This window comes from Macrotis lagotis, chromosome X (assembly GCF_037893015.1).
Source record: "Macrotis lagotis isolate mMagLag1 chromosome X, bilby.v1.9.chrom.fasta, whole genome shotgun sequence".
Classification (NCBI taxonomy): Eukaryota; Metazoa; Chordata; class Mammalia; order Peramelemorphia; family Peramelidae; genus Macrotis; species Macrotis lagotis.
Window position 1 is genome coordinate 399520208 of NC_133666.1, and position 22311 is coordinate 399542518.

Genomic DNA, 22311 nt, shown 5'->3' on the forward strand with positions numbered 1-22311 from the left:
TGTTACCTGATGTTTCTCTCATTGTGATGTAAACTTTTTGAAGGCAGGGAAGACTCTGCTTTTGTTTTGTTATTGCCAGTGCCTAACAGAGAACTTGGCATATAATAAATGCTTACTAAATTTCTGTTTGATTTATTGACTCTTTTCATGGTGGTCTTTGCTTTTTTAAATTATTGTAAAAATATTTAATGAGGGTTTTTTCTCCTATGTTATAATTCAAATTACAAGAGAACCAAAAAAGTAAAAGAAAGAACTTCAGTAAAAAATACTAAGCTCCCAAAGCATTTCTGATAAGAAAAAGTTTGGTTTATTTAGTGGAAATTTCTATAATTTCTCCCCTTTTAATTCTGAAATTAAAAAAACAAACATTTCCATAACACAGTAAACTAGAAAAATAGGATGATTGTACATAAAAATGCTAATCTATTATGTGCAACTTGCTATTCTTTTTAAATATATAACAAAGTTATCATGTTACTTTTTTTCTTTTTTTTCTTTTTTCATTCCCACCCCTCATCCTAGAATTGGCTATATGCTCATCATGAGTCTTACAATGCTGGATGACCAAAGTTGATATAGAATTTCATTTCTTGTTGCCTTGGGGCACACAATGGCATCAAGTAATTGATTTCTCTCTAAGGAGAATATATGAACCATCTTTCCCTTTAAAGACAAGTTCTTTATCTCATCTTATGAAGTAAATGGTAGAAATGGATTTCAGTCTTGTTAGATCAAAACTTTATACTAAGTATGTAAGCACACAAGTTTATTGCTCATATTCTAAGAATTGTATAAGTCTTACTAGACTACATAGGACTGAGGATGATTTATTATTATTTTCCAGGTTCATTGGACATCATGGCTTACATTATTGAATAATGTATCGTCTGCTGATCTAGTAACCAATCTCCATCCTTAGTTGAAGTGCTTCACAGAATATAGCACAGTCTATCTTGGTTCTATGCACAATGACTTTCCAACTTGGTAGAACCTGCAATATTCTGATTTGGTGTTTGAGAAACCCAAGTAACCTATAGGCTGTGAAAGTCATCTGGCTGAATGAGGCGTTTAATAAAAGCTTTTTGGATGAATGAATATGAAAGCAGAATATAGAAAGATGGCATCAGTCGAATGAGCTGTCTAGTAAAGGAATGTTTTTCAGGTTTCTGGGTAGGTTTCAGTCTTCTGAAATAAAAGCAAAATGGTATATCATCTCTGTAAGGCAACTTAAGAATCCTTGATATGATGCAACAATGAATCCATGAAGAAGATGTTATGAGCCCATTTGGTAATTGATTGGAGCTTATTATTGATATATTATAGCATACTATCTTTACTTTGTCTTAATCAGGTGAGAAAATATCATCTGCTTTCCTTAAACTGTTGGGTACAATTTTTTCTTTTAAAAGCTGTAGTGAATTAAATAGAGTAGAAATTCGATTACATTTAAAATGATTTTTTTCCAAATATATATTTACTTACTATATGACTGTTAAATTTAGAGATCTATCTATATTAGAAATGTTGACTTTTGAAAGAATATTTGTCTCATTGATTTTCACAAAACTAGTAGTGAATAAGAGAATATTATTATGAAAATCCTTTTATAACTTGTACAAGTGTTTTTTATCAAAAGAAATATGTCTCTCATATTTAAGTAACTTTTCACTTATAACTTCCATTTATAGATATACTAGATTTCATTTACAATTGTAATATTTTTTAAATAGCTTAAAAAATAGAACCTGATAAATTACTAGTCTCCTACTAGATTTTAATTAAGATATTGTACTAATGAATGTGAGGTGGAGATGATTCATTTCTTTTAAAAGTATCCTTATTCAGGCTGAAGAGTAGAGAGGAATAATTTTGAAACCTTTGTAATAATAGATAATATGACAGAATAAAATAATCTAGTAACTACAATTGGTAACTGAGTAAAAATCCTGAATTGTGCATAGATTATATGAGAGAGATCATGTTATCATGTTACTTGGTTTTCTGTGGTTTAGTTTTTGGTAACTATAGGATGGAATATGCTATTTACATATTTCATAAAGATCTTTGAGATAGAGATTGAAATTTTTCAAGAGTATTTTTTTGAGATTTCACATTTCATTCACAGATATATACAGGTCAGATGCTTTCAGAGGAGTACTCTATTCTTTGTTCATCAAAAACTTTGAAAACTGCTTTTACCATATTCAGGAACAAGTCAAATTCCACTATAGTATATTATAAAAACATCTAAATTATTTTGTCAAGTCATATACATATATATATGTGTATATATATATACATATATATATGTGTATATATACATATATATATATATGTGTATATATATATATATATATATATATATATATATATATATATATATATATAATTTTCAAGGCAATGGGGTTAAGTGTCTCGCCCAAGGTCGTACAGCTAGGTAATTATTAAGTGTCTGAGACAGGATTTGAATTCAGTTCCTCCTGACTCCAGGGCCAGTGCTATCCACTGCATCACCTAGCTGCCCCAAGTTATATATTTTTGTTGAATTGGATTTTCCTTGAAAAACAAAAGAGATTACTAGGTGGATCTTAGAAATCATTTAGTCAAACAAACGGTTTGCCTCACTCTGTTATAATACTTTTACTAAAAATGTTTTTAAATCATTACTTTTAAATGAAATATAATATGAATAATAGGGGGAGCTCAATATTTAAAGAAACCCTGTGGTTCATACATTTGTAATGCAAAAAAAATTCATCTTGTAATATCTCCTTACCATGTAATCTGTTCTCCAGGTCTCATCTTCCTCTCCTTCTCAGAAGAATATTAATCTCTTCCATGGGTCTTCTGACCCAGAAATGTAAGTTCTTACCTTAACTTTCCTAGTCCAGATTTCTTTTTTGACTTCCTGGTGGTCTCCTCACTCTGCCCCCCAGTACATTCCACTTTACTACTATCTTTGTACTTTCCATTTAGAATCTAAACTCATTGAAAGCAGGGAATATTTTACATTTTTACCTACTTCTCAGTACCATGCTTTGTACAGAGTAAGTTGAAACATATATGAAAAAATAAATGTTTCATGTATCTATCTTTCTAATTGCTACTCAAGTAAACTGGTTTTCAAGATTAGTTATCACATTTTAAAGATATTGATATTCAGTTTAAATTAACAGACTCCTAAAATATCCTTACAAGGTACAAATCACTTTGGAAGGCAACTGGATATAAAAAGACAAAAACTAAAATGTTCCTATCATTGAACGCTTATTATTATGAACAGGGGTGTGTGGGAGGGTGAGTTGTACATTTGGGGAGGCATAGAATAATAGGATGTATGCAAATAAGTATAATTTAAATTAAGAGTAAAGAAGCATTAAAATAATTAGGAAAATCATAGAATCAGGGAAGGAAATAGGTCCTCAAGCTGATCCAGAAAGAAGACAAATATTTTTTCTCTTTTTTTAAATTTTATTTTCCCAATTACATGCTATGAAAATTTTTCAACATTCATTCACTTGCATATTTATGATATACAATTTTCTACTACCCTCCCTATCCACCCATCTCCCCTTTAGAGTGAACAGTCTAGTAAAATTTGTACAAATACATCTGTGCTTGATATGTTTATATATAAGGCATTTTGTATATGAGGAATTGGAACTAAGGGAAAAGAAGAAAATTGTAGTATAGGAAGGAAAAAACATGAGGCCTTTTTAAAAATGTTAATATAGTGTCCATAGAAGACAAATATTCAGAGATGCATTGATAATAAATGAATATGAATGAATGAATGAAAAAGCATTTATTAGGTGCTTACTACATGCTTAGCACTGAGAATACCAATACACACATGTAAAACAATCCTGATCTCAACAAGTTTACATTCTAATTGGGGAAGACAATGCAAAAATAGCCATCATAGAACTTTAAAGTTTGAAAAAGCTTTAAACATACTGCTCCTTTGACTTCACAACAGCTCCTGTTTTTCTCAGATGTTTTTGTCCCCATTTTATAAATAAAGAAGGTGAGGGTTCAGGTAGTTTTAAGTGACTTGTCTATTTCAATCAAATCAACTTTTCTTACTCTATGTCCAACCCTGAGAAGAGATGACATTCCAGGCAAGATTGAATGAATGCACAGTGATGAGAAGAACTTGGGAAAAGTCTAGAAGTTCAGTTTGCTGAACATTCCTCAAAACTTGGTTAATTCAGGGGACTAGAGACTATTGACATTATTTCTTCAACATCTGAATACCTTTCCCCCCGATATATTTAATTAATTCTATTTTTGGTAACTGTTAGATTATCCTATGAGCATCTCATTTTATTTCATTATCAAATCTAAACTACTATGGTTCTGACTTGGATCTTAACACCAAACAAAAGAAAATATTCATAACAACATTTTTGATGATAACAAAGAACTAGAAACAAAATAGATGTGCATTAATTGGAGAATAATTAAACAAATTTGGGGTATATGAATGCAATGCTATTTTACTACACTGTAAAAAATGATAAATTTGAAAAATATGGAGAAACATGGAAAGACTTACTTTGCTTATATATTTCTGTTCCTTTCTGGTGGCCTCTCCAGACTCTGAACTTTTCTCTAACATACAACAACAATCTTCTCACTAATCAAGTTCACCCAGCTCCTGCAAGTCCCTTTCTCTGATTGGTTGGTCCCTTTAAGGAAAGTACATATGTTATCCATGTTCATTCCTTCATTCTTCTCCATATTTCTGATTCTCTGGGTTTTCTCCATCATGCTCTAATATTGGGGCCTCTTGTCCACTCCAGCCCTTATCTCTTTTCAATTTCCTTCTAGGTGTGGTCTTCCCTCACTAGAGTGTAAAGAGTTTTGGAGGTAGATTATCTTTCTGCTTCTATTTGCATTACCAGTACTTTTTTGTCAATACGTAATTAAGGCTCATTTCCTTGTCTTGGCAAGAACTGGTACAAAATGAATTAAGTTAATGAAAAAAAAAGAATTATAATCATAATAATGTAAATAGAATGAAAAATAATCATGACACAATAGAAAGTATAGGCTTCAAAATTATATAAAAACTAATATTGCTCTCCTTCTCCTTTGAATATTTAAGTGATCTAAGGATATGGAACACTGAAAATAATATCAGATTTTCCCAGTGTATTACTCAATTTTGCAAAATTTCTTTTTTTCTCTCTTCTTAAATTATTTTTTATTCAGAATGACTTTCTGTGAGAGACAAATGGGGGACATAATAGAAAATCTTGGTAATATAATAACAAAAGATCATTTTTTTAAAAAATAAGGTTTAAATGATGGGAGGAACCATATTGTAGAGTGTCACAAGTATAAAAAAAAGAAACTTTTCTTTTAAGCAATTGAAAACAGCAGAGTGACAAGACCAATATTTATCTGTGCATGATAAAAAATTTTTTCAACAACTTTGTGGATGATGGGTTAAGGAAAGAAAAAAATGGAAAAAAGAGGGAGATCAATTAGCAAGCTATTATTTAAAAAATCCATATAAGAGTATATAAGAACTTGACAAGGGCTTGAATTTGGGGAGATAATTATAAAGTAAAAGATAGGTAAGGGTCTCTGCCGTTTTTTATCTTTTTACTCACCAACAAGAACCACAGTCATTTAACAAGTAGTGAATAGTAGGCAGTGAATAAATACTTAGTGGAATACATTAAAGCTAGTCTAAACTCTCATTATATGAATTTGAAACCTCAACCTCAGAAAATGAATTGACTTGTCCAAAGTCACTCATCAGCAAATCTGGGACCAGTTATTTCAAATGACCACTATATGATGATACACTTCCCAATATATTGATTTAACCTGTACTAGCAGTTTGCTCATAGACTTTCTTATCATCAGGGCTAGAAGTTGATAACTAAGGTCGAAAAATTACTTGTTCAAGGTCACACACTAAACAGCAAAGGAAGAAAAAGAATCTAGCATCTTAATTCTGTCTAATCAGGAATAATTTAAGATGCTATGAAAAAATAATCTTAACCTAAATAAAAGAGATGTCTCTGAAGAGAAGTTGTGTTAGAGAAGAGTACTGGATTTGTAGGAGGAAGACTTGAATTCAAATACCAGAACTCCTATTTACTATCAGTATAAGCTTGGATCTCTCTGGGTCAGTTTCTTAAACCATAAAACAAGTGTACTGTCCTAGATGTTCCTTATGGTCTCTTTATGCTTCAAATCCTTGATCTTCAGCTGTTTGCTAATTATTTTTATAGTAGAGTATTGACTCTTTTAAAAGGTTCTAATATATAACTCAAGTAGTTATCAAAGAAATAGACTCTCACAAATTCATTGTCTAATGGAGAACTTTGAATCTGATGGCAGTAGACCAAAGCCTACATTTTGACTACTTATCATGCAGTTTTATATTGTTATTTGACAAACTATCCATAGAATAGGGAGGCATAGTCCTTCATAATCCCTAACTATACACTCGTTATGGACTCAACAAAACTTCTTCCATGGAATTCTTCAGAACAAAGGTTCTTCAAAATAACAAAAGGCAGCAAAGAAATAGGGTGATAAAAATAAGAGAATTCTATTGGAAGCTTGGAAAAGCATAGCCATGCATAAAATTTTTTCTAACAACTTTTCCTGGTTTGGCTTGGATTGACTGTCAGACACTAGTCTGTACATTGTCACTAGCTTCCCAATTTTTTTTTAATTGAACACAAATCCATGCACATATACAACACAACAAAATCCATTTGAAACATCAAAAAAATGGAGCGGAGCAATACTACTGAGAATTCTTGGTTGTTTACAAACTCAACATTCAAATGTTTTCATCAAAAGCTTATTCTGGGCAGTAAATGAAGTAATCTTTTTGGAAAGTAATAGGATTTTATTCTCATGAGATTCCCCTACTGAGAAGTGGCCACTTCCTTAAATCACTCAGTCAGGTATGATGTTACCTCGAGTCCCAATTGCCTGAAGCAAATAAATAATAAATGAAGATGGTATTTGAGTCTGAAACATCATCGGAGAGGTCAAGATCTCTCCTTTTTGTGAACTCTGTAAGATGTGTAGTGTGAAAACAAGAGCTAAAGGTTGAGAGCTTAACCATGAACTACACTTTGGCTTGTAAACTCAAAAGTGGCTACTAACCATGAACCAAACACATCATTGAAGTTCTTCTCTGCTTTTTTCTTCTTTATTTTTTTTTTCTTTTAGATTTTATGGTCTAAGTTCTGCTTTCACTCCAGGAGAGTGGAGAGTCAGAAAACACTGGGAAGAAAAGTTAGCATTCTTTCTGAGCACAAACCTGCTGCTAAGCTGGTATTTTGTATTGATTTTTCCTGAAGCCTGTAATCTTGAAAGCTTGTAACAGAGGATGAGGTAAATATCATTTTATTTGCTCAAATAGGTTTAGATTAGATTGAGATGAAAAACTAGGGACAGGCCAAATTAGGACTGAAAGCAGCAATTACAGATTATTGTTTCCAGCAGTAACTAGAATAGGTTATTTCACTGATAAAAAGGCTTGTTGAAAGAAAGAATCAGTGATTTTCTTTTGCTTTTTCAGAAGAAAAAGTGAAGACGCAAGTAAAAGAGGAAAATATAAACTGAAATCTCAAATATGGTTTTCTAAATGTGCAAGTAATCCATCTTCTTCTGAAACTAACCTGTTATGTATTCAAATGGATTTACATGACCTCACTATATAACCTAATTAAAACAAGGTCTTTTTGGTAATACATCAGAGTAATATATTATTCATATCAGTTTCAGTGTGTGCACATATATTAATGTGTATTTATTATATATGTGTGTAAATGTAAACAGACAAATATATGTGAACATATTCTATAATTAACAAAAAAAGCACATACAGCCTGAAACATAATCATAAAATCAGTTCTAAAAATAATTTCTTTAATTAAATGGTTCCAGAAAAAAAAGTGTATACTCAACTGTTCAAATGATACTGACAATAAGGCATGGAATTTAAAAGGCTTAACCATGTGTTATCTTCCAGTCTGTTTTATTTCTTCATCTTCTGAATACTTCAAACATATGAGCTGTTATTCCATCTTTAGATCAGTAACTTTGAATTGTTCTACCTGTCATTCTGCAGTGACTAGCATGGTGAGATGTCATAGCATCTTTGTTTACACTTTCATTCTTTCACATTAAATGGCAATCATCTGGCCCTTTTGATTTGTTTCTTTTATTTAGCCCTAAAATTTTTACACTAGAATCTCATTAAAGCTGAACTAGTGTACTCCTGTCAGAAAACTAATGGAAAAAAGTTTAAAAGTGAAATGTGTCCCCTAGATTGTCATTTACCAGAGGAGTTGCATCTATCAAGATTTTCACTGAGTTTACTGCTTTGATTTATACTTTATCAAGTCTGCTTGTCTCTTGCCTTCTCTTTTCTTCCTCATCTACAAAATGAGGAAATCCCAGTGTTCAAACACCCATGGAACAGAGTTAATATAGATCAAAGAAAAAATAAAAAAATATGAGAAATATTTATCTCACAACAATGTTTTTTTCATGATTCTAATACTTTATGCCGCTTATAAAATATACAAGCATATTGATGTTTCATATGTGAATACTTAATGGAACTGGAGATATATTTAATGGTTCCTTATTAGAATTAAAAGATTAAATGCCTCCAAATGGTTCCTGTCACAATGGACAGTACCACTTCTTACTGGTCATAGTCAAATGAAAACATTTTCCTTTCCAATTCATAGCTTGGAGTCCAGGTGAACATAGCCATTATGACTAACAGACAGGAGTCTGTAGAGATGGGATTTTGTAAATGACACAGTTTCTGTTTATGCTTATGTCTGCCCCACTGTGCTGGGAAGAAAAATCATCTGGGTCATAGTCATTTAACCGAGCCTCCACGGACAATGACAAATCTATTCACTCAATAAGAATCTTTTTTTCCCCCTCATAGACTGCTGTGCTGAAAGATAAGCAAAATAGATTTTATGAGATGCTTGGTCTCTTTCAAAGATTCAGAATAGATGTTTTCAGCATGCTCGTAAATGAATCCCAATAAATTATAACAATTAAGAACAGAAACTACCTGGGAGGAGTTGTCATGAGTTGGGATACTTCAGAATCACTATTAGCTGAGACCACACCATATTGTACTGTTAATGTACTCATTTACCCATAAGAGTCTCAATATTTCTCATGCATTGCCTAAAAGTCAAATACATATGGAATATGTGCTGATGTGATGATATTTGTCCTTCATCTTCAAAGAAGACCATGATATCAGGGATTTGCTGCCATGACAAGCCCATTAATTGGATTTAAGTGAGGGCCTGCTGTGCTAAGTCACCAGCCTCACTTTCTCCTCTGGAGTCATCTGGATCCAGTGGCTAGATATGAACCAGGACAACTGGAGATGGTCTTAGATGTGAATAAGTCAGGGTTAAGTAACTTTCCCAAAGTCACACAGATTCAAACCCCTGTCCTCTTGATTCCAAGGCCAGTACTTTATCCACTGTATCACCTACATGCTCTAAGGAATCTGCACTAGTTTGGTGAAGGTAGGAATATTTTCTAACTTAATTAATCTTTATACTTTATAGGAAAGATACATTATACTGATAATTACTTTATTAATAACAACTTGCTGTAGAGGGGACTGCAGCATGGCATATTGGGTAGAAGCCTGCATTAGAATCAATAGGGCCTAAATTCGAACAGGTAAATCTTGCTGACCCCTTGTTGACTTGGCCATATTCATCAATTTGGGGAATTTCCTCTCTGGAGATCCCCATACAAATATAGATTTGAATGAATTATTTTAAAATGTCATCAATATCATCATTTTATCATCATCTGTATATAGGAGTTCATAGTTAATAAAACATTTTCATCACAAAAACTACTCTAAGTCCCTGGAATAAAAATACAAATAAAAAGACAGTTTCTCTGCCCTCAAGCAACTCTCATTCCAATGGGGAAAGAAAGCACATAAACAAAAAAAAACCTTTAAAGGTTGGATGGTGGGGCAGCTAGGTGGCACAGTGGATAGAGCACCAGTCCTGGAGTCAGGAGGAGCTGAGTTCAAATCTGACTTCAGACACTTAATAATTACTTAGCCATGTGACCTTGGGCAAGTCACTTATCCCTACTACCTTGCAAAAAAAAAATTGGACAGTGATGGTAGTAAGAACAGGAAAAGCACAACTTAAAAAGACAATGAAATACAGCCAGCTTGGACCCATTGGTGAGAAGGAATAAGAGAAGTGCCAGGGTTAGAAGGCAACTGATTCAGGTTGGCAACTTTATAGAGTCAAAAGCTCAGTCTGGAGGAGAATGAAGCATGAGCAGGCTATGCCTGTCTCCAAAATAGAGACTTCCTCAAAAAGGAACCACTAATAGGAGATGGGAATTGGGATGTCAGAGGGCTGTTCTGGGTAAGAAAACACAGAGGTAATGAGGGAAGCGGCAGGGGGAGAAAGCAAAATGTTTTGAAATGTTAGAGAGTTAAGTAAAGGTTAAGTGTCATCATTAGTTGTTAAACTCACTTGAACAAGTTGACCAGGATGCTTATATATGAGAAAAAAATCAGCAAATGGAAACATGAAAACTGTGACCAGGCCATGTGATCCATGACTATAACCAAAAATCTTAATGCAATTTTAAGTATTATGTAGTTTAAATACAATAAGCTATTTAAATAAAATGTTTAAAATTTAATTAACTTAAATGTATGCAGACTTTTGAGATGCTTTCCATTTCCAAATAATATTTTTATGTTGCCAAATAATTTATTGAGTTGCTTCTCTCTGTGAATTGAGTTAGTTGTCAAAACTGTTTCTACTGCTTATCAACACAATTAAGAATAGAGTCAGAATAGGAGCTGAAATCTGACTCCTTAGGTTTGGTCTCATTTGACTGTTTTTTTCTTTAGAAAATAATATTGGTCTACCTATAGTTGTCTTGATGATCTTTGCATTTTTAGGACCCCGACCAAAATGAAAGAAATCCAGCAATCTCTTCTCAGAAAAAAAATAATAATTCCCTTGGAAGAAAATGCTGGCTATCAAATACCGATTCTGATAAGATTGTGTAGAAATCAAGTGAGCCCCGCCATGGACTTCTAAAAACTGAAGAAAATACATTTTTATTTGAATTAAAGACAACAACAACGACAAAGAACGCACAAACAAACAAATTGGTTTTCTGGGGGCCTGGTTGGTTTTGAGTGCCTCTGCAGGTGTCTGAGACTGGTGCTGTATATTAAACAAAAAGAAATACACTAACAAAAGCAGCAGGTGAATAATATAAACAGAGCAGGCGAATGCTGAGCCAACTTTCCCAAACAAATCTTCCAATACACCATAGTGATTATTTGCAATATTCCTGTTGTTCTTGACACAGCTTGCTTCTTCCAAATGAGTGTATATCACTGAGGTGTCTGAAGAAGAGACTTGGGGGACTTAGGACTAGGCAGAAATGTGGAGTTAAAATCAGGACAAAAAAACTCTACAGTTCAATGTGTCAAAATATCACCTAAAGGTGATGGATCCAATATAGGGAAAAGAAAAGAGAATGAAAAACTTCAAAAATCTTTTTTTTGGGGGGGTGTTAAAATATCTAAAGTAATATGTTCAATTAAAAATAACTGTTTAGAAAGGGGCCTCCAGGATCAAAATTTAATTTTATGCTTGGGATCAGGATCGTCATGTTAGGGCTAAAAGAGACTTTATGGGCCCACAAGAGTAAGACAAAAAGGAATCTCAGAGGTCACCTAGTCCAACTTTCACATTTTACAGATGAGAAAAATGAGTTCTGAGAAGAATTCACTTTCCCAGGATCACACAGACAGTAATGACAGAAGTGGCACTTGAACTTAGGTTTTCTAATTTGAAAGATTTCCTTTGCGCTATGCTACCTTTATGTTACAATGTACTTATTTGAAATTTCCTCTGTTTCATTTTTTTGACTAAGATTTTATGGAAATAGACAAGGGATTAAAGTTAATTTGGGAGTGTTAATTCCCATATCTGCTTCTGATGTGAAAAAATTGTATTCATGGTGAAGAAAAAGAATGAAGTCAATTATTTAGAAGTAGATGGTTTTTGTATGAAACTACATAGCTGGGGCAGCTAAGTGGTGCAGTGAATAGAACACCAGCCTTGGAGTCAGGAATACCTTGGTTCAAATCTGGTCTCAGACACTTAATAATTACCTAGCTGTGTGGCCTTGGGCAAGCCACTTAACCCCATTTGCCTTGCAAAAACCTAAAAAAAAAGAAACTACATAGTTGTGAATAAAAAAATAAAGTTAATTTCTATACCATATGAATAATTTCAATAACAAAGTTTTTGATAGCCTGAGAATACATTTTAACTTCCCTTCAAAGGAAGGAAGCTTGATTTTACTTCATTTTAAAATACAAATAACTAAAGAACATTTTCTCAGTTGGCATTTTCTTCATGGAGATAAAACCTTAGAAAACTTCACAAAAATTGAGAATATTTTGTTTAAAACCTCCATCCCAAAATGAAAAAAATATATTTGTTATTCTCTTAATGATTACTGGATAAAAATTGGTTCCTTACTCAAATATATTAGCATTACAATGAAGCTGACATTTTTCTTTAAACTGAGGTAAATAATATCTCATAGGTTGTTACTTTTATAGCACTATTTTTCATCTTTTTCTCCTAGAAACACCACCCAATTAATTATCCATACTACACATGAAGTGGGTAGTAGGATTAGAGGAAAGACAAGTGGTTCCAGATTAGGATGAATACTATAACAAATCTTAAGATAGTTCTAGATCATTTTAACTAGAATGGAAGAGACCTCATAGGTGAGAGTCCAACTCCTTCATTTTGTAGATAAGAAAAAAAGTGAAATGACTTTTTCAGCTTCACACATGTCAGACAGAATTTGAACCAAAATCATCTGAATATAGAGATTGTTATTTAAGCTCTATCAGACCTTTAAAATCTTAAACCTTAAAGTAAATGTGAGCTGTTATGACTTACTTTTGTCTCTCCCTAAATGAAGATAAAACTTCTTATTTTTTGCTAAAGTCTGAAATATTATACTACAATTGCTTAACAAGATAGGGTCCAGGTATACACAGAATATTAGAACTGAAAGGGACTTCAGAGATTATCTAATCTAAATCCATCAATTTACAAATGAGGAAATTGAGACCCTGAGAGACTAATTGATTAGCCTCACAAATTCATTTAATAAAGCAAATAGATCAAGGTCTTCTACTACTTTCCACAGTGGCTTTCAACTCCAACAGCATTCTACATATTCACAAATTTTAAGAACATTTTCAGAAAGATAAATTCTATGACAGAAACAAGTAGGCTTGTGATGTCACAAGGCTTCATTGGTATTCTCAAGATATTAGGAGAAAGAAGAGAGCCTCTAGAACATTGTGTAGACCACTTGCAGGAAACTTTTCGGAGCTTATGAATGGGAGTCACACAGGATTAGGAGGAGGGGAGGAAGGCTAGGCTGTAGTATGCATTATTGAAGGGAACTTCCAAATCAATAAGATTGCATATTCATTTTATTATTGAGAGTTCACGAAGAAAACAAAAATCTAAGTCAATTTTATATGAGTCTCAAGAACCTATGGCCCTGTTCTGGGCCTTTTGGTATTCTTTTACATTCTTTCTCTTTGTGATCCCATCAATCCATATGGATTCAGTGATCATCTAGTGATTCTCATATCTTCTTATTCAACCCTGTTCTACATCCCAAGCTCCAATCCATATCACCGACTATCCAATGAATACTCCCAGATGGTTGCTTAACTCATAGTTCCTCTAAATCTTGATCTTACTAACTTCTCTGTTTCCATCAAAAGTATCAATATTTTTTCCTGGTGATCAGGTTCACAACCTGGAAGCCAGCCTTGATTTTTCTCTTTCTCTTATGACTGAAAATTTGATTTTTCTAAAGTCTAACTATGTAACTTTACTACCTTAGAAACTCTAGGGGTTCCCTCATGCCTATCTGATCAATTAAAAATGCCCCTGTTTGACACATAAGCAGTTAAAATCTGTCTCCCACTGATCTTTCTGGACTTCTCTCACATTACTTTCTGACTCAGTCAAGATGGTGCATCCATGACATTTCATTTCCCGATTCTCTGTCTTTGCACAGACTGTCTACAAAACCTGGAATAACCTCCCTGTTCACATTGCCAACTTGGAAATCCTAGTTTAGTTCAAGTAACACATCCTGTAGGATTTGTCTTTTCTCAGAAGTAATATTCCTCTTTCCACAGTCATTTTGTGCTTATTTTGCATATCTATAACTACTGCTCTCCCCAGAGAATTTAAATTCTTTGAGGTCAAAGATTCTTTTATTTTTACTTTTTAATTTTTAATTTTTTTCCCCTTTGACTAGCTATCCTTATTCAGGATAGTGCCTAGAACAAAGAGTATTTGGAACATGCTTGCTGAATGAATGAGTCATTTTTGGGAAATCCAATCTCAAAATTAAATAAATCAATGAGAATTCAATTTTAATTAAACTCTTTGAAAGATGTAGATGGAGGGATATTTCTGGAAGCTTCCACAAGAAGAATTTGAAAAGATTTGCATTATAGATCTTATTTAACATCATCACAGAAGCCATTACAAATTGCAACTTTATAACCACAGAGGAATAGTCTATCCCTTTTAGGAAACATTGCTAGGCAATATAAACTTAGATACAAAAAATGGTACTTCAGCATTTATGACTTTCTATCAGAAACCATTTTATTTTTCAAATCATTTTTTTGCTATTAATTAATATGAATCCTTCATTCTAGTCAAGTCATTCACACATGACCTAATCATTCCTATCCCAGGACCTCTCTCATTTTTTTTTCCTCCTAGAATTCTTTTCCCATTTTACCTCTTGACATGCTACAAAAGTGATGACGAAATCCAACTCAAGAGCTATTTCCTACATGAGACCTTCCTTATATCAATCAATAGCTTGACCATAGTACTCTTTTGCTTACCCCATAATTTAATACTTGATTATATGTTGACTTGTAATTTTCTCTAATTGTTTCATGGGTTGGAAAGAAAGTCCAAAGCCCTTTATATCACCAGACTGAATGAGAACTTACAAACCAAGGTAATAATGTGTACTAGGATCATATAATTTAGACCTATGAGGAGGATTTTAGAGATTATCTAGATCAAGACTATCATTTTACAGATGAAAATAAAAAAGTCTAGAAAAATAAAACATCTTACCCAAGGTAGTAAATGGCAAAAATGGGATTAAAATATACATTCTCTTACTCTAGATCGAAAATTCTTTCATATACTCCTTTGTATTCAATAATTTATATGCCCAAGGATTCCTTAGTGTGAAAAAGGCAATGTTATTATTTAGCTTGCTTACATTGCCTTGAAGATCTTTAAATGCTATAAAAATACCATTAACAATATCATCACTTAATTACTTGCTAAATTTTATCGCTTCTATCTGTACAACATCCTTCACCTCTAACCCTTTGTCTCCACCAACAGAGTTGCAAATTCAGTTTGGCCTCTCATGGAGACCTCTCTCCAAGGCCCCTGAAAAAGTCTTCTACATTTAGCCGCCAAAGTAATTTTCCTCAGTCACAGATCTGACCTTGTCACTCCCCTAAACAATAGACTCCATTGTTTTATCCTTACTCTAAGATAAAATTTAAACTCCTCATTTTGATTTTCAAGGTCCTTCATATTCTGCTTCCCAATCAATCTTTTCATTTTATATATATATATATATATATATATATATATATATATATATATGTATATATTTATAAAATGTCCCATCCCCGCACTATATTACCCTGCCAAACTAACCTTTTCTGTTCTTTATTTAGAGGTATCCCATTTCTTTGCACTGGTCATTCCAAGAATGTAGAATGCACTCCATCCTCTCTTGTACATCAAGTTGTACATCAAACAGGCTCTTCTTTTTATCAAGATGTGGATCAGATGCTTTTTTTTTCATATGAAATACTTCCTAATTCCCCACTCCCAGATACTAATGTTTTCATACCTTTTCCCCTAATTATCTTGTATTTATTACTATATTATATAATGCCTATGCATTATACATATTTTTGTATGAGTGTCTGTGTGTGTATGTGTATTATGTGTGCACTTTTGATATAACTCTTTGATGGTTTTGTTTGTATTTTTTGTTTTTGCTTTGTCAGTACATAGCATAGTGCTTGAATTATGGTAGATGTCATTAAATTGACTGCTTATCAGCTATAGCATAATCATCACTACCAATATTTTCATAATCAATAATGTTTTTTCTCAATTCATATTTTTTCATCCTGAATGCTTCTTGTCCATTTTCCATTCAGAAATACTCCACAAAGAATTCCTCAACTCATCAAGCACATGTATCGAAAATGTGTATGTGTGTGTGTGTGTGTGTGTGTGTGTGTGTGTGTGTTACTTTGACAAAATTTAGTTCAAAAGCAAATAGGACATTCTGTAGCATAACTTATTTGCAAAGAAAATTTGAATACCCTTAATCCCAAGGACTTCAGCAGCATAAGATAAAATAAAGCTCTACCCTTGGTCTCCAAATTCTAACAATCTCCAGTTTTTCCATCGTATTTTGGTCTAGTAACCTTCGGGATTAAATATAAGAAAAGAAAAGCCACAGTCTCACCCAATTTGTGGTGGAATGAAAAGGAAGGGAGGAGGAAAGAAGAATAAAGGCAAGATGTAACAACCATGTTTGCTTCAATTCTTATGCAAGTCCCATGTATACTCCTTAAAGACAAGGCTGTCTTTCTTTTATTTTTGCCTGTTTTTTTTTAATTTGTATTTGTACTCTTAGATTTTAACACAGTATCTGTTATGTGTTTTCTATCTGTCTATTTAACAGTTCATTGCATTTCTGATTTAATTTCTGTAATAGTCATTTTCCTTTTTTTCCTATTTTCTTATTTTCTAGCTCTTCAATTTTTCTTCAGATACATATTAACACCCCCCCCCTCTACTCCTTCAACACCGCCCACCCCGCACACATAGACACACAATAGGGTTCTTGAGATTGTTTGACCTCTTCAAGTGAGAAGGCAAAGAGATCAGAGAAGTACTATTTAATGTTTTCCAAAAGGCCATTCTATATTTTACACACACTGATGTAAATTTTTCCTACTTAGATTTGATCCAATCCATTCAATAAATGTATGTATAATTAAAGATTTAGAATGCTTAATTCAATAAGCAATTATTAAACACCTACCTTCTATAAATATTGTGTTAGACATTGGGAAAACTAAAGAATTAATACCTACTCACAAACAAATTGAATTCTGACCTTGTCACTTCATGACCACATTATATAGTAAGGAAAATACCTGCTAACAATTGATCCAAATAAATTTCAAATTTCTTTAGGTTAAAAAGTATTTAATTCTTTTCTTATGTCTTCATAGTGTCAACCACAGTATATACTCTCAGTATAAGTGCTCAATTGATACATTCTGACTTATCAGTTGATAGAATCATGTATATATATCCCCATGCTTTCTAATTACAAAGAGGATTATAAAGTCCCTCCAAACCCAGATATTGGATGTTTTCTGCAAGTTGCCATCTTTTGGATTTCTTAGTATTCCTAGTTATTGGGTTAAAATGATACACATTAAATGGCAGAACTTATGTCATTCATGGGCTTCATATTCTCAGTTTTGGTTATTTGTAAGTTGGTCATCAATAATTAAATTAGAATTTTTATAGATTTGTGGTATGCTATGGAAAAATCATAGACTAAGTGCATTTGTAAGGAAATCTGAAAAAAATAGAATTATCAATGCATAAATACCATATATTATTAATCTATTTTTATCATTTACTATTATAAGTATACAAACATAAATTAATTATGGACAGTTAAATTTTATAAAAAGTTTCAATGTGCTCATGCATTCTTTTTTGAAATGTCTCCTCTTTTTCTCTTGAAATATTTTTACAGGTACAGTGTGTTTTAAGTTCTTTGGAGTTTTTCATATTCATGCGAGTCCTTTTCCCTAGTCCCTGAGAATGTGACAGGACAATTGTATAACTATTAAATGGATTGCATTTCATTTGATCAAATTTTTTAAAGAGAAAGAAACAAGATTAAATCTTTGCAGGAGATCTAAGTAAGGAAGAATAAATAACATGAGGTAAGACCTCTCGGGGCCAATTTAAATAGAAACTGAAAAGCAAAGACTTCAATTGGTCTCCTATCCATGAACATAGTTTTGGATTTACTATAATTCCTTTCAAAGTCAGAGGATCCAAAACTTATTTATGATCAGAGTAATAGCTAGATTGAAATATCTGGATAGGTAGTAAAAGGAATATTGTTCATATACAATACCAATATTTTATTACTAGTTGTGCATAGTTATAATATCATAGTAAGCAAAGAATATTTCATGAAACTCCATCCCGTAATAACGGTAAAGATGTGAATAAAAATGGACAGCCTTGTTTATTATACTGGGTTCAGAAAGATTATATATATATACATTATATATGTATATATATTATTTATATTATATATATATATATATATATATATATATATACACAAACACACGCACACACACTCTCTATCAAGACCACCTTTAATAGGGAATAGTAAATAGTTAATATCTCAAACTTTTCCAGTACTCTGAAATTCAACCTTGTTCTTCATCAAATGCCATCTCAGCATCTTGGGACATCTGCAGGGTACTATTCTTAACCTTATCTGACCAAAGCATTAGATTTCCATCCTCATAAAATTGAGGAAATATTGGACCTTTATGTAACAACCTACTTAAAAGCTGCCCTTAAAGCTTCCAGCTCAAGGCAGATTCAGTTTGAACAATTCTGTTTACAGTGGAATAGCAACTGTCTTTTTTTTCTTTAGACCTAGTAAAACCATGATTTAGCTTCTTTTTTTGTCATACTGTAAAACAAAATAGTTCTTATAAAGTGTTTTAGAGATACTTCTAGAAATATTACCTCATCTACATGCCCTGAACTATATAATTAAATTGAAATTGGATGTCTTCAGTATAAAACTTCCTTTGATTAAAGCTAGTCCTAGAATAGGACTCTTGAGGAAATAGGAATTTTAGTAACTGAAACCACTGAAAGTGAGTTGAAAGAAACCTTTCAAAACATCTCTTAAGACATAGGCATAAATAATTTAATTAGAAGGGAAAATTTCTAAAGCATCACTTTTGTAAAATTAAATATAATAGGCTTATTAATAAAATGAAATTTTCCAAAATGGAAAGGTCAATTTTATTTTTGTAAAAAATCAAATATTCAAATGGATTTATTGTCTCAACCAATTCTGCAGATTTCAACCCATTCCTGCCTTCCTATTCTATATAATTACTTCTCAGGTCTTCCATTTGCTTCAGAAGGCACATTCAACATGGTGGAAACCTACTCTTTCTAATGAAATCATAAGAATATCAGAGGAACAAATTGGATCCCAATAGTTTATGGCAAATTCTCATCAGATGACCATCCCATTTTATCTTTTACTAATCCAGTTCTATGATTTCATTCTTTCAAGTTACAATACTGTAATTTTCTCTTTTTTTAGGTTTTTTTTGCAAGGCAAATGGGGTTAAGTGGCTTGCCCAAGGCCACACAGCTAGGTAATTATTGAGTGTCTGAGACCGGATTTGAACCCAGGTACTCCTGACTCCAAGGCCAGTGCTTTATCCACTATGCCACCTAGCTGCCCCACAATACTGTAATTTTCTTTTGTTCATTTAGTAAATATTTGTTTCCTCTCCCTCTCATCTTCCCATTTTAAAAGGAAAAAATGGGGGAAAATACCTTTAGCAAATAAGAATAGTCAAGAAATTCCTACATACTCTATTTTTTTTTTTTTTTAGTTTTTGCAAGGCAGTAGAGTTAAGTGACTTGCCTAAGGTCACACAGTTAGGTAATTATTAAGAAGTGACTGAGGCTGGATTTGGAATCAGGTCCTCCTGACTCCAGGGCCAGTCCCTCATCCACTACACTACTTCACTGCCCCCTACATACTCTATTTCCAAAAACATAGGTTTCACTTAGCTTCTTGAATTCATTACCTCTGTGACAGGGGGATAACATGAATCATAATCATAATATTGCTATTGATCATTGCTTTGATCTGAGATCTTAAGTCCTTCAAAGATGGTGTTTTTTTAAAATAATGAAGTTACTACATAAATCATTCTTTTTTTCCTATGCTTTTCAATTTTCATTAATTTATATAAGAATTCTCAGGTTTCTCTGAGTCCATCATTTTCTTAATTTCTTTATGGACAATTCTATTCCATTATATTTATATACCATAATTTGTTTAACCATTTTTCAGTTGCTGACACCATTTTACTCTCCTCCAGTTTCACCATACCATGCCCCCTCCAGAATCTACGCCCCTTTTCAGTTGCCCTTTTTAAGTATGGCATTGTCCCCACTAGAATGTAAGCTCTCTGAGGACAAAGAACTACCTATCTTTTAGCTGCATTTATATTCCCCAACATTTAGTACATTGCCTGTACTTAATGAAGTTCCTTTATTTTAACTTAAATAATATTTATTAAATTTACTATTTACACAAATTTTTCAAAAAATCTGACATTCCCCAACTAGAGAAGACAGGAACTATTTAACAAATGGAAATATTTAATCCTCAAAATAATTAATAATTCTTAACAAATGCAGTTAGTAAAGAATCTATAGTTTCAACACACCCAATAGGAGTTTCTGACTTACAAATTTTTTGACTTAGCAGATAGGTTTGAGGGACTGACTAAGGCACAAAGAGGTAGAATGAATCGTCCTGGGTCAAATAAATTTTAAGTGTCCAATGCAGTATCTGAAGCTAGAACTTTCCACACTAGTACTCTATCCACTATACCCCACTGCCTCTATAAGAAATACGAATGAAAACTAACAAAAATAATGCAAAGATGGAAAATCTTTTTTTCAAAAGGATGGTAACAAAAAAATTCTTTCCAATTCTTAGAGATAACTAAAATGGACTAAAACATTCATTTTCTCAGAACAAAAATGTACAAAAATAAAATTTTAAATAAATTTCACAAGCTATATGTGAACATTAATCTTAAACTTTCATACATATGATTTCTCTGGTTCCACTTTTAGTATATCACATTTAAAGAAAATAAGTTAGCACAATCATTTGAATTGGCTTTAATGAAGTTCTTAATAAATGATTATTGTGTTTGACTCTCATAGCCAATAAAGAAGGGAAGAGAAATTTCTTTGTTTTTGTTTACAAGGTAATGGGGTTAAGTGACTTGCCTAAGGTGAACCAAATAGTAAGAATCAAGTGTCTTAAGGCTTGTTTTGAACTCAGGTCTTCCTAACTCCAGGGCTGGTGTTCTATTCACTGTGCAACCTCGCTGCTCCAAAGAACAGAAGAATATTTACATTAGAAAATAAGCCCAGGGAAAGCTAGGTGGCATAGTGGATAAAGTACTTGCCCTGGAGTCAGGAGTACCTGGGTTCAAATCCTGTCTCAGACACTTAATAATTACCTAGCTGTGTGGCCTTGAGCAAGCCACTTAATACCAGTTGCCTTGCAACAACCTAAAAAAAAATAAGCCCAAAAAGAAAAAGGCCTATTCATACTAACAAAAATGTTTCTTAAAGTGATAATTTTCATCTAATATTGGCATTTCCTACTCAAAAAATACCACAAATGTCACAAATTGTCAGGGCTTGTGTTATATCTGACATAGACTATGATGTCAGTAGCAAAGCCAGAATAAAACTCTTCAACACATACAAATCATTATATTAGGAGGAGAAATTAATAAAGTCACCTGGAATTGTAACCATATGATAATTGATTGTCATGAATTATTACTGGTATAGAAGTGTTCCTACTCATTAGTATAAAAAAAATCACATATTGTTTAAAAAAAAAATTGAAGAGCTAAATAGAACCCACATGCTTTTCATTATTTGTGCTCCAAAATTCTAATTTTACAGATGAGCAAACTCAGAACTATGCAGATCAAGTGATTTGGCCAAGGTTACACAGCTACACATTGACACAATTCAACCTATCCCCAAATCTTGACGTAGAGTCATAGTTTAATTACTGTGGTAGAGAATCATCATTTTTTAAGTTGGAAAATCCACAATCATCAGTTAGGTGCATACTATATGTCCAACCTAATCAGTCATTTTCTAATGGATAAGAATATATATATATATATATATATATATATATATATATATATATGTATATACCCATGCACAGATGAGCTACGTA